The 14,858-nt window shown below is 39.6% G+C and overlaps 1 protein-coding gene across 1 annotated transcript in view; it reads left to right on the forward strand.

Annotated features, from left to right (window-relative positions):
* LOC102691130 (vitamin D receptor) overlaps nucleotides 1-14,858 on the forward strand; it is an 80,677-nt gene that overhangs the window by 5,247 nt on the left and 60,572 nt on the right. The window lies entirely within an intron of this gene.

Here is a 14,858-nt window from a genome sequence, read left to right on the forward strand (position 1 = left end):
TTTTCAGACTGGCCACCAGAGGGGGGGAGAGGGCTGTTTTCAGATTGTTGGAATACCGATTTAATTTTAAATAGTTCCTGCATTTTGTTATTGAATTGATGTTATTCAAATTGTGGAGCTGTCATGTTTTCTTCCTTTAATTTCTGTTCCTATCCAGAGTGACAGATCATAGATTTTCAAACATATGTCTGCATTGTCCCTGTCAAATACAATTAAAAATGAAAATACAGGTTTTAAATAGTTAATACACCAATTAGAATACTATGACTAATTGCATCTGTGAATATTTTTTCCTTGTTTTGTAGCCATTATCAGTGAGAATATGTTGAAACAGTTATTTTATAAGAGCTTTATCTATTTTATAATTTAGTGGCTTCTCTTAAATTATTTGTTTATTGAATACAGAAGACTTTTAGTTCTCATATATTATTGAAAATTACATGTAGCTTTTGCAATATGGATATAGCTTAGTTGGCTTATTAAATGTGATTAGAAAAGTACATGGTCCAGTGATCAAACAAGAAACAGCCAGGGTAGTTGTTGCTGTGTGAGAGTAAAAAGCAGTCTCTCAGAGAGTCATAACCTTAATTTAACACTTTGGCAAGCTAAGGACATCTTCTCACAGTATCCTCAAACATTATTATGAAAAAAACATATCTCCTCTCATTAAACAATGCAGCGGATTTTGATAAAGGGGTTGTGCCTCTGTACATATGGAACTGCCATCATTAAAGCATTTGACTCATGACCTGATAGTGTAAGATTACATATCTGATTGGGGGTATGTTATGCAAGCAGCTGACACAAACCTTCTCTAGCTGTTCAGTTTCACCACATGCTGTATATCCGGCACTGATGACGTCCTTAGCTCATTTCCTAGAGATATTGTAGGCTTCACGGGTAAAGAGTTGCATATTGTTTCTGCTGTTACATGACTTTGTGTTCTATGTGTCACCAATGGGATCACATTGCTACTGTAACATACAATGTCCTTTGTGTACTAGGACCTCTCTCTTCAGAAGGTTCTAAATATCTTTGTTCCTCACTGTCAGAAAATGCATGTTCATTTGCTATTTAAACAGGAAAGTTGAGGCTGGAGCCCATAGCTCACATGTTCCATGTCTGTGGAGCTGGATTCCCTTGAACAGCTGGAGTAAGAAAGCCTCCTATCCTTTTCTAAGTGTGGCTACAAACACGACGACTGCATCTGGGCAGTTTTACTTGTTTGGCTTTTCATAAGCTGATTGAGCCAAAGATTTCATCCAGCTGTTCTTGAAGGAAACCAAGGTATAGATTTTGACAACATGGTTGGGCTGCTTGTTCCTCATTTCCACAACCCTTTATTTGAAGTAGAGCCTCCTGTTCTCCATTTTAAATCACTTCCCTTTGTTTTCCTCTTGTCTTCTGGTTAATATTTTGCTTTTTATTTTGAAGACGTTCTTTGGGTTGACTTTGTCAGTGCTTTGCAGGATTTTGAATACTTTAATTCCTGTTTCTGTCTAGTCCAAGAAGCTTAAAGTCAAAATCTGAATCTCTCTTCATTTAATGTAGAAACATCACTTGTCGTGTTATCTGCGTGTCTCTTGGACCTGTTTACTTACTGCCAGTCTAACAGCATCCATAGCATAGAGTAGTTGTCATCCGGTGCTGAAGCTTGGAGTTCTCATCCACGGCATTGCAAGATCAGACTCACTGAGGGTACTCTGGTCACATTTGACTGATAACGGAGACAGAATTCAAACCTGCAACTTCTGGGTAATAGGACACAACCTGTGCTACACATAAGTGCTGTACTAGCTCAACTGCGCAGAAACCTCCTTGCAAGAGTATTGCAATGAATGTATTAGAAATGACAGAATCTGAGTTATTGATTATCATGCTGAGCAAAGCCTATGAGGAGGTTGAGTAAGGTTTCTCAAACTGTGTCTTGGGTCAAGTGCTCTGACAGCATTCTGAGAAACCACAGCGAGATGTTTCAGAGAGAGGGAGATGTAATTGAGACACTTGGACACTAGCGGCCAAAACCACAGCACCACAAAAAAACTCAAGTCTCTCGCAAAATGCTCTGATGTTTTTTTGTTCCTTTTAAATTAATGTAGTTGAAGATACTTCTAAGAATTTTCTGAAAAAAATCCTTTGAAGAAAGACTGCTTTCTAAGCTTTTTTAGCCTAGACAATGTCTGTTTCTCACACGTCCACAGACTGACAATTATTGCTCTTCACTCTAGTTTGCCTCCCTCTGTCTGTTGCTGGGGTTTTGCTGTAAAATGACTTGGGAGAACCCAATAAACACACCAGTCTGTTAATACAGGTCTTCATTTTGAGTTTTCAAATTAGATTGCTTTTAGCTTATTGTCTTAATTGATTCTTGCAGTATTCTTTCACTTCTTTAATTTTTGCCCTTGAATTTTTACCCCAAGACCCCTGGATCTTTAATTACAAATTGTGAATTGGACTTGACAATGCAAAAAAGATATAACATGGTTTATTTTGTGTGTGTATCTGTTATGGTGTTATGATCTCCTTTACAACCTTGATATTGAATTCTCCTATGGCTGCGGCTTGGCCCTTGGAAGAATTGGAGTTCACTATGGTTGTAGGTGGTGCTGAATGGCTTGGGGCTGTGAGTGTGCAAGATCTTGTTCAAATCCTAAGTGTGCCGATATGTGCCTTGAGGATTCTGCCTCCTAGCTGGCTCATTCATTTTTTGGTTAATGCTTGTTTTCTTCTTTTTCCGCCTATTAAACAATTAATATTTTGACACAGTGAGTTAGCGCTCATCGGCAGCTCAGTGCATCTCTCTGAGACATGTCTGCATACCTGGGAGGATGCAGGAATTGCAGTTCTATTAAGAGAGCCCTGGTTAACTAACCCAAACCCGTCTCTCGTGGCCCTCTTCCAGTGATGTACCACCAGTTGGGGAATGTCAGTGATAGTTACAGTCAGCTACTGACATGGCCCAGGTTTGGACTCATTTGCATTTGGAGTGAGTGCCTCTGAAGTCCCCCTCCCCCCATAGTTTATTTTTCTTAATTTGCTTTTGCTGATTATCTGTTTTGTGTTATGAAATGCCATCGTTGCATATGTTCTGACAATGCAAAGAAGCCTCACAAGATATTTCTTGGTGCATATTATAATTTAGCATGATCTCAGTTTAAAATGTGGAGTTCACAGTTAATGTAAGTTCATTGGACATTTCTTAAGCCATGATATGCATAAATTTCAGTCTTACCAGATTTCCTAGGCCTCTGTCCATGGGTGTGAGGAGCTTCATGTTCTCTGCTTGGCCCTGTCAGGCTTGTCTTGGGTCCTCAGAAAGGGTAGTTCTATCCCTCCACCCACCACACTATGTCCCCGGCCAAGGCAGCCTGGCCACAGGCATAAGAACTGACACCCACTCATGGACGAGTTACTGAGTTCAAGCACTCCATCGTGAAATCCTGATGTCCTAAAATAAGCATGTGGTTGTACTCCCGATATATTTTCCTCGGTGGTGAGAAGGCATCGTTCTAGCAAGACTGATGCCTCCTCGTTATGTTTTTGTTTTTCCCCCCCCCCGGTTTAGAAGTGAAGTTGCTTTGGCCGTCTCGGCTCGCTCTGCACATTGTTGGCAGAATCGTTCCTACAATCTAGTGTGTGTGTGTGTAGGTATGACCGACTGCGCATAAGCGATGGGCTTTTCACATTGACACATCCAAGTCAAGGCCTTGCTGTACAGCTCCGTTTATACTTGCTGTCTTGAATCGGAACCAGGCCATGGGATAAGAGCCTTATGAGCTAACAGCTACAGGTAACAGGGGCTGAGCAGCACCAGGGGCCACATTGACCTTTCAGTCTTCCAGGGAACACTTAAAAGACAGGAGAGCGATCAGAAGTGGTTTTCTTGAACTGGTAATGCAAACACCACCGACTGAAAAAGTCTGAAATTCCATCTGAAAATGGAAGTGTTCGTGTAGGACAGGTGGTTTACAGAAAGAAATACAAAAACAAGTAGAAAATAATGTAATTATTTTTATGGTGCATTATTTTATGCTCTGTTTTGTCTTTTCTGGAACTGTTTCTAGGAGCTTGAAGATCAAGGCACATTTATCCAGAGTAATAAAGAAGACTGTCTTTTTACTGTGGATGGATATATGTTTGGTGGTGCAGTGGTTGGCATTGTTGCCTCGCAATGCTGGCATCTTGAGTTCAATTCCAGGTATGAGGTGCTTTCTGCATGGAGGCGTATGTTCTACTGTGTCTTTCAGGTGCTGTAGTTTTGTCCTACAGTTAAAAAATATAGTAGTGGTTTAATTGGCTTCTGAGAAAATTTGCAATAGGTGAGTTTCAATGGCCTGTCTGTGTGTGTCCTGTGCTGGCATTTTGTCCAGGGTGTATCCTGTATTGCGCTCCTTGCTTGCGGTGATCGACTCTGGCTACCCTGCAACCCTGAATTGAAAGAATTAGATAAGGGTGAATAGTAACATGACCTGTTGTACTGTCACCCATACAGTTTTTATCATTGAGATGAAACATTGTAAAGTTAAAAGATTCAATTTAGGCGGTATGAATATATTTCACAGTGATCATGTCTTTTTTTTTTACGCATGCGTTAGAAGTCATTTCTTTTGAATGTCCCAAAATGCTTAAAGTAGAAAATGCTTGATGTTACTGAAGGGCACAACAGGAGTGTCCTCACCTGGGATTTGAACCCACAACTTGCCAGTTACTAGTCCTGCACCTGCACTTAATCTAGAGTCCTGACAAATACCATACACCGTTTGTAAGGGAGATGGCCATACTGTGCACTGCGCTCCAGGCAGGGTTATCAGCTAATAGCAATGTGCTGAGCTTGCGGGTGCTATATCAGGATTGTACACCGAAAAGCAGACTGGGGAGAGGTATGGGTCTGGTCAGTATTTTGGCGCAGCACTACAATTTGGGCGGGCCACAGAGCCTGCCAATTAAAGACGCAAAATAAACACTGAGGGCAATGGGACTGGACAGCAGAAAACCTTTAAGAATAAAACGACGAGCTAAGCTATTGCCAGGGAGCCAATTGTGCAAGCAGATTATGCCATCATGATATTTAATGTGCCTGATTGTGGTGACACTCGCGTCGCAGCCTTCCAAACGGGTGCAGTAATTGACATTTAACATTCTCCAAAGCACCACCATAATGGCGCTAGTCGCTTCCTGGATGTTAATAAATACATTTGCAGCTTAATGCTCTTGTTTTGCTCAAAATGCAATTCACCTGCAAACCTTACATCTCTGAGTGACCTTCATTACTTGGTCTGCTACGAAGCTAAGCTTGTTCTTATTTAGCCTTCATCACAAATACGTGCTGATGGGTGGCTTGTCACTGTCTCTTTAGTTCTGTGTGTAGTTTATGTAGTTTATATGACTAAGTTGTCCACTTTAAAAAAAACAAACAATACAACTTAAACATAAAGGGCATTTAGGTACAACAAACTGCTTATAAGAAGGCCTTAACCAATTGTCATTTTAAAATAAGTTATTGTATTTTGGAGTAGTTGTTAGACTTCTGATTAAGTTATTTTGTAAACAAAGCCTATTAGATTTGAAGCATAGCAACAGGAGTATTAAACAGAGGAGCCATTGACAATACCAATCACTGCCTCTCTTTTAATATCTAACGGTGTTAGATGTGATAAAGGGAGAGCTTGGTCCTTTCAAATCCTCAACGTCCTGATGGAATGTGTGGAATTACTGTATGGGAACATGCACATGGAATGAGTCCCATACACAGTGTTTTAGATGCAGCACATCATTCTGTTAAAAATTTAAAGCATCCATCGACATATGTAGGAAATGTGAGGGATTGGGGTGTTATGGTTCTAACTGTTCTAAAAAGCATATGGAACGTTAATTGCAGTGTTTGTAGGCTATAATCGAGAGGAAATTTTCAGTTCCATTTATTTGCAGCAGAGCTGTCATAATATCCTGTGGTTTTTTTAATTACAGAGAATGAATAATGAATAGAAGCAATTTTTATGAGATTATGGCTAGTGATTTATCAAGTTGTTGACAAGGGCCCAGGCAACACACTTATTTTTAGGTTTGTTTTTTTCGATGTGTCACCATCGCTTTAAGGACGTGTCATTCGTATCACAGCCACAGTTGGGCTGAATGATCTGTCCTGTGAGACAAAATGAACGGCTGCAAGGATGAACCCTTGTTTCCTCAGCTGTCGTCCAGCATCATGTACAGGCAGTAAAACTTCTATAGAGCCCATGTTTGGCCCATTGAAGAGTGTTAGAAAAGACCATTCATTCCCGATAACATGTAGTCCCTTGATCTTTGTACATCAGGTTAGATGACATGATTTCATATAAAACCTTGGTTAAAGCTACATTTTCCTACCTAGTTGATGTAAAGTATAACATTTTAGAACCCTTAATTTTTTCAGGTTTTCACAAAAACATAGATAGCTGAAGTACCTTAGTTGATTACTTATGTACCTTAAATCCATAAACCCAACAGAGAAATGAAAGCATTTTTTAAAAATTAAGTTGATTTTTGGGGGCTTGATTTATTAGCTAAGCAAGTTTAGGACCTGCATACCAAAGCATTGAATTCGTCACAGTAGGGACATTTCTGTTTCATCTATTGCAACGTTTTGTTGTTCATTGCAACTGATTGAGAGTTGATTGGTTGATTGATCAATATAATCATTGTGCTCTTCCCCTACCAGCTTGCTGTATCTTAATGCAAGTTGGACAGACTGCCTCCCCTGCCCTTCCATGGTCAAAGATTTAAGATGGCCGAGAAGGAAATCAGTAGCATAAAAATTAGAGAATGGCTGTGTTGCCGCTTTTTTCTCCATCTTCAATTTTCAATGTTTGCATTCAGTCTCTGCAAATATGTTTGAGGGATTCTAATTCAAGCCCAAAAAAGTTTTGAATTCCCCTGATGATTTTGCTGTCTTAAATGTATGATTAGATTATTTTCTTTTCCTTTTTTTTTTCCTAGATGTCCTGGGTAGGGCAGTGTGACTAGCATTTGGCAGTTGACTGTGTAATTTGCTAAGTATAACCCTGGCAATTGCTGTATTAAGAGGGTGCCAGTTTTCATTCGCATTCAGCAGAGCACATCTTGGACTGTTTACCAGTGTCTCAACAGAAGCCCAGACATCCATCTACGAGTTGGTACTTATTTTTTTTCTCCTTCTATCCACTGACTTTCAGCATCTCCAATACCATTGAAACTGGAATGGTTTGCTGGGCTGGATGGACTTCCTTTCCATGTGGTGATGACAGGAACATTGAAAGGAGACATGCTGGGGTTCAGATGACACAGGGCTCTTCTTCCTGTTTTCTTTTCGCTTTGCGGTCACCCCCGTGGGCAGAATGGGGGCCAGTTTCATCCCCAGCATGGGGATTCAGCAGTTTCAGTTTTTCTGTTTTTTGTGTGTCTATAACGGTATCTGAAAGTTAATCACCACAGGATGATTCTTACTGTGTTTTTTTTTTAATGTTACTTTTACTTTTTGAAAGTTATTAGTAGAAGTTCAAGGGTGAAAATGTAACAGGATATTTAAAGAAAAGGAAATATCTTCAATAATGCATCGTGTATAATTATAGAATCTTGGGTTTCTTTGCAGCAAATTAGGTGGAGAGGACAAGAAGAATCGTCCTGTTATTTATCTACAGTATTTCATGGAGTTTTTAGGAAACTCAAATCTTCTGTCAGTCTACAGGACAACAACAGTAAGGACAACAGCCCTTGGATTCCTGAACCTGTCATCTCATAGACTGTCCAATCAGCAAACCCACTAGGGCAGTTCAGGCTTTGCACCATTTGAGTTTCAACAAGCAGTGCGGTTGATGTTGGCACTGATCTCTTCATTCAAGTGTGGACGTGCTTATCAATCCTCAGTACGGAGTTAATATTTAAGAAAAAGTTGTTGCCGTCAGCTTTTATTCCTGGCACTTCGCTCTATAAATTGTGCCAGAGTGGCACATTGACAGACCTTACTATTAATCTTTTGGGTCCTTGCAATTAATTACTTCACTAATCTTCTAACTCTGGCTGCTGTTTTCATCCACTGGTTAATGATTCATTAGTGTTTTTATTTTTTTTTCTCCCCAAGCATACATTTCTGCAAGAGACCATCCCGTTGCTAGTCCTGCACTTGTGACCTCCAGTAGGAATACTGTATTTCAATGTTTTCAAGTGTCCTACCCGCCCCTACCCGTTACCTCTTTGAGGTAACATCCAGGCTGTGAGAAAGGAGATGCATTCACAGTGAAGGAAATGTTTAACGTTGATCAGGTGTAGGCGTTGGTCATGATGAGCCTGCACTTTACATGTGTTAACAAACCCCCCTATTGGCACTTTAACTCTTCCTGCTCTGCGAAAGTGAGTGAAAAGCAATCTGACCTCTCCAGCTCAGTGATGTTCCACACTCTTCTTCTCCTGGAAACGGTCACCTTATGCAGGAATTAGCTCTCCACTTTAAAACTTCTCTACTGTCCACTTTCTGTAAGAGTGTGTATTGCAAAACACATGGTTTGTAGTAAGGGCCCAGTGGTTAAAGAAAAGGGCTTCTATCCAGGAGGTTCACAAGCGACAGCTCTGCTACTGATTCACTGTGCGTCACCCTGAGAGGGTTACTGAACATCCTCATGCTTTGTCCTTTGGATAAGAAGTAGAACTAAGATCATACTTCGTAGCAGCAGATGCTGATACATAATTCACAACCTAGTTTCTGTGATTTGCTTTAGGTAAAGCATGAGATAAGTGATTGATATCTTAAGTCAATAAACAAAATTACACAAAGGCATGTCCTTATGCGACACTGGGCTCCATTATCATATATCATGTTTCCTACTGGATGCAATGTATTCAGCTTCTAAATACCCTTGCCCAGACATTAGGTGAATGCAGTCTGGATTTTCTTGTTTTGTTTTTAAATATACATAAAACATTTCTATGCAAAACTCTCAGATATTTTGTTTTTCTAGTGTTTTCAATCAATGTTTTATCTTTTTTATTTAAAAAAATGCTGTGGCAATCTACTACAGTTTTAGACATTTTGATTAAATTTACTCTAGCCTCTAATCTAGATCTGTATTTTTTAGTGCAGAAAGTAGCCTTTTAGCATCATGGATATGTAGAGAGGAACAGATGATAAGGAAAAATTAACATTTGGTTGATTAAATTTGATTGGAAAATGAGATGAGTTAGCTACTCCAGCCATTTCTAACTGATCAATGTGAATTGCAGATTTCTGAATGGTAAGCTTGGCTTTGTCTTACCCAGGCTAATTTGTATTAATAGCACTCATCGTTGTAATAATACTTGAAAATCCTAGTGATGGTTTTGAGTAAGTTGCCAGTGCTCATAACTTACAGTATATATGTTATATTTAGCTCATGATTGTCTAGGTTACTTACACAACACTATGCAGGAAGTATGCATGTCATACTGCACTGCTGTAAGCATATCCTCTATTACCAGGTCATCTAATGAGGATTCCAATAAAACACTGTCACCGTATCAGCAGTTGTGTTACGATTCCTCCATCAGATCTGTTTTTGTACTGGATCTTACTGTTTTTAAAGGCTGTTTATGCAGTATCATTATGAAAGGGGTAAGATATTCAACCCCCGATCATTCCCAATGAAATGGTGATGGATGTAAGCATCTAGTATTGCCCACTATAGGGATCTGAAGATAAGGTGTTGTGCTTAGCTTAGCGTATCCCAAATCCCACCTTTTTGGGAAGATGAATACATGATGGCTGCCTGAAGGATGTTATCTTGCTTGAACATTTTCCATGCAGTAAATGAAAGACGACAGGATTGTCAGGCAGTGATGCAGGTAACCTACACCATTTTCCAGGAAGCTTGCTTCATGCTCATTTTATACTATGACTAGAAAACACCAAGCTGGGTTGGGGGTAGGGGTGTCTCAAGGTCTTATTAAGTGCTTTTACAAGTTGATTTTTTAAAGGTTAAAGGACATACTTACCATAAGGATGCATGTGAGCCTTGAATCAATTCCTTCTTTTAGTTTTACACTGTTGGAATCAGTGTTAGCAACTTTTAAAAACTGTGGCAGTGACATTGCAATGAACTGTTGTAAACTCCCATAGATGTAATTAGCCCTGTAGTAGCTAGCCTTTAATTAGCTTTGTGGATGGATTAGCCTTTGGTCTCACTCCCTTGTCCTGCTGGTCTTTGCACTGGCTATACAGATGCCAAATCAATAATGTCCCTATCCTGAAAACACTAAAATAAACCACAAACATCTTGTTCTGAATTGGATGATCTATTTTTTATCACTTTTCTTAATGGCCAAAAAAGAGCACAAACAGGAAGAGCACAGCTGTTACCTGGAAAACAAATACATTTGTTCAAATAGCTGAGTGTGGATCTTACAGGCAGAAAGCGAGGAGGTGAGCGAGTGAGTTATTAAATTATCTCTGGGTTAATGTGCACCTTACAGTCACTTGCAGCTTGGCTCTTGTGACGTCAAGCAGGAGATTGAAAGTCTGGAGTGCTGTCTTTTCTTTAGGTTTAACCTTTTTTGATTTTTCCTTGGTCTCTCTTCTCTTACTTTGATTTCTGTTTGTCTCGGATACATGAAGACTCCCTGCATCATATTTTCACATGTGGACAAGTTTCCAGTGACACGGGCTGAATCTCTGGCTAGTGAGATCTGAGATCGTCAGGGTAAAATCCTACTTTTAACAGCATAAACTCCTACAAAGAGCTTGTGTATGGAACATATGACCATATGTCAGAGCAGACTTGCTTAGGAAGTGCTGAACCCATACATGTTGGCATGTATTCCTTCTGTAAGTAGGCCGTGTTTCATTGTGTTCTTAATGTTCTGATTAGTAATGCAAAGTCATTATAAAAGAACAAGAATCAAGCTGTTCTCCATTAGAACAGTGGTGGTGTATCTTAAAAATGAGAAATGTAAAGCTGTTAAACAGTAACTTTTAAAAACGTATATGATGCAAAGTAGAAAGTAGCATTTTATAGTTTAAGATAGGTGGTTCTTGTATTATTTATTCTAATAAGAACCAATGTTTATGAGAGCACACATTTTTAAACTCTTAATATAAACTATTTATTGTGAGATGTAAAATAAAGTAGGCCACTGTGTGTAAGGGCTGTTCTTCAATTCCTGCAGATTGGCCTGACAGTAATTTTAATCTCAACGGTCAAGCTTATTTGGCCTCTGTAATTGAAATCAGTTATTAATCAGCAAGAGTGGGACTTTTAATTGATTTTGCCCCAGCTCTGTAACTACAGAGGGGCAACATGCCCCACAGGACAAACAATTCAGCCATTGGCTTGAGCTCATAGTTATCAGCTAGAAGTCTTATTGTGTTGAGTGGAATGGGAAAGCTTCTCAGACATGCAAGCAACAACTTTTATTTGCTTCTCTTACTTACTGATATTGTTATATTGTAAACCTTCATGTTGAAGGATTTACATAAAAGACAATGTGCTTATTTGTATTTTGCAACAGGGAATCTGTGCCCTATACCTGCTTCTGTGTATCTATTAAATACATTTTTTAGGTAGGTGATTTGGCACAGTGTGACAGTTTATGTAGCTGTACACATGCAAGACTCAAGAGCTAGCCTGAGCTAGATCCCTGGGCTCCCTTGCTTGATGTCTTTCAAATATAAATTGCTTTGTTATTCTCTGCTGTGTTTTAGATCATAGATCTGATTAGTAACTGTTTTGAAATCTGTCAAGGCATCAAAACAGATTGCATTTGCCTACTGCTTGTTTTCCTATTGCATTGTTTGTGGTTTCATGTTAGCTTTTTCCCCCATTCTTCACCCTCCTCCTTGTATAAAAAGAATATAAATACTGGGGCCACTGTAGATAAACCACAGTGAGTGTGGATGTGACGGTAGCTTCCAGGCTCCCAGTCTTCTTTGGTGGTCTGAGAATAAGGAGGCGTAGAAGAGAGAGCAGACGCCCCTTTCCGGCAGCTTGGCTCAGTTTGTTTACATAAGCGACACACCCGGGGGCTGCATTGTGGGTCAACACCCCACCGCGCAAACACACAACTGTCCATCTCCTCTCACACACACATACATACACCATCAATATTATCGCCTCAGTGGCCTGGACTCACACATAGTCAGATATCAAACCCTTTATTATTCAGAATGGTCTGACAACAAGCATCTAAAATCTGTAGATTAAAAAATCACATTGAGTGTGATTCTGATCTGAATGGAGTGCGATGAGTTCTTTAGCTAGTTGTGTGCAGAATTGCGTATGCTGTTGCCCCATACAGATGCTGCTTCGCCGTGTGGAATGCTGGAATGCAGGATCACATGCACAGGAAAGGTCATGTGATTCTTACATGGAACCGTTGGTTTGTAATTCCTAATGGGATACATCTGCAATTAAGAAATTCTACTTCTCCTTAGTTCTTCATAGAGAGATACCAAAACCATATTTGACTCTGCGCTTCAATAGTGTCTTATTGTCACAGTAGTCAGAACAAAACTGGCACTCATCAAAATTGCACTTCAAAGCTATGTACTGTTGCAGCATGATAAAAACACTGAATGCAGTGTGTTTAGCACCGCAGTACTTTATACGTGCCATTGAAATTATCCAGTATAACTGCCGCTAGTCTAGTCATTGCCTTAGCAGTGTTTTGTAAAGGTACAATTGGTGTCCAGCCTTATTCTCCACAAAGCTAAGACGGCTACAGTGTGATCTTTCTTACACTCCCTTATTAATATTCCTTGCTCACCTCCTGCGGGACAAAGTGAACAGATCAGTATCCAAGCACATCAATCCAAGCTCTGAACCGGGTACTTCTTTTTCCGGTATTCCAAAACAGTAGATTAAATAGGCAACTAAGCCATTTACAAAGGTGTCTACAAGTTACTGTAATAGCAATAAAATAATGATGTTTTTTTTTTTATTATAGCTCAAAACCTTTCAAGCAGCAACTGTTAGTATTAATCTGTCTAGCTCTCCCATATGTCCATCTGTATAATGTGCATTATGATCCATTTTCATCACGTGTGTTAGTTCGCTGGAGTTATAACAAAGAAAATCTTTATTTGGGATGTTCTGACTTTTTCAAAGGGAGGCCATGATTTTCTCCTGGGCTACAGTAAATCACAGATGATAGATCTGCCAGATCTATACTTAGGGATGGTTTTAGCTGTGGTCTGGAACCATGTAACACCCACACCCACATCCACACATATATACAAACACCCATGATACATACAAACATATGCACTCCTGCACATCCCCACCAAGGGTGAGAGTCATCCATCTTAAAAGATATTAATTATTAATTTATTTGGCTGGTAACTGTAACCTCTGTCAGTTAGTTTGGATTTTTTGTTTTACACCCAAGCTTTGGTACCTATTTATATACCTGGAGCAGTCTGGGTAATGTTTCTTGTTCTAGGGTACAGCAGCAGTTCCTCCACCTGGGATTTGATCCCACAACCTTCCGGTTAGGAATCCAGAGCCCTAACCACTACTCTACACTGCCACCCACGAGAGTAAGTTTGTAGGCACACCAACAAAATCTGTCTCGATTCCTTATTCCAATAATGGCAACTGCAGCATCAGTACATATTTAAGTGTGGATAATGCTAACAAAGTACACCAGTGAATCTCTGCGCAAGTCAGGGTATTAAATGTACACTGTGCAGTCCAATAGCCAAAACAGTTTGCAAGGTTGAGATGTACAGTACCATCTTCTTTTTGCTGAGACCAGACAGAGAATTAGCCCAAGAATTGACCCTGGTAGTATCAAAGCACCTCAGCTTCCTAATTTGAGTAAGTCATGAAGGATTTCTTTATGACTTACTTTATCAGTCCTCATATGCCACATGGTGTCGTAGGGAGAAACAACTGCCCATTGACTGCCAACTGGAAGGCCCTGAGAGGGGGAATGCCATGTGTTCTCAGTATCTCTTTGACACCCTCAATCCAGGTTTTCCTTGATTGACCTCTGGCCTTGTACCCTGACATCCTACTGTTATGTATGCCAGTTTGTTAGTGGCCATATGAGCTAGATGAATAAACCACCTGATCTGTTTTTGCATTATATAGTGATAGAGCCATTTCTCTGATTCTTTCATGTTTTGAACTCTAGGATATATCATCTCTTCATATTTGCAGGAAAAATCAGGAATATAACCAGTTTTAAACCCACTACTTGTAAAAGATCTCCTATAGCCTTCCATCATTTTTATTGTTTATAAAACAACCCAGGCAGGAGATTCAAATTAAAATGAAATATTCAGTATGTGCTGACTGAAGACCGCCTTGGAGCTATTTAAGATTTCTATTAATAATCAAAATCCTCCTTAAATGGTTAAAGCTTACTATAATTATATTTGCAGGTATATCATTATGCAGTGCACTGCTTTGAAATTATGCTCACCAAAACCATTCTGAATAGTCAAGAGGTCTGTAATTGTTTATGAAATATCTCTGAGGGAGAGAGAGAGATAAATTAGTGTCTCTGACGGGAAGTACATTTTATTCTTTGCTAGGGGTTATCTTTTCAACCAGCTAAGGGAAAGTTCTGGTTTGGGCTGATCCATTGGAGTAAACTTGTTTACGAGCTTTAACAGCAGTCTGACCACCACTGCCAGTCTGCTTACAGAGACCTACTGACTGAAGACTGCCTTGCATGAGTAAATCCTAATGAAGGCAATTTAACTTTGTTTCTCCATTCCAGGAAGCTTGCACAAATGCCCAATAACACACTTATGATTCATTACTGTATACTTTATTATATTATTAAATATAGCAAGATTAATAGGGAGGCTTGCCAGTCATTTCATTATTTCTGTGAGCTAAGCAGCATTGTTGTAGATCACTTAATAGTTA

This window comes from Lepisosteus oculatus, chromosome 1 (assembly GCF_040954835.1).
Source record: "Lepisosteus oculatus isolate fLepOcu1 chromosome 1, fLepOcu1.hap2, whole genome shotgun sequence".
Classification (NCBI taxonomy): domain Eukaryota; kingdom Metazoa; phylum Chordata; class Actinopteri; order Semionotiformes; family Lepisosteidae; genus Lepisosteus; species Lepisosteus oculatus.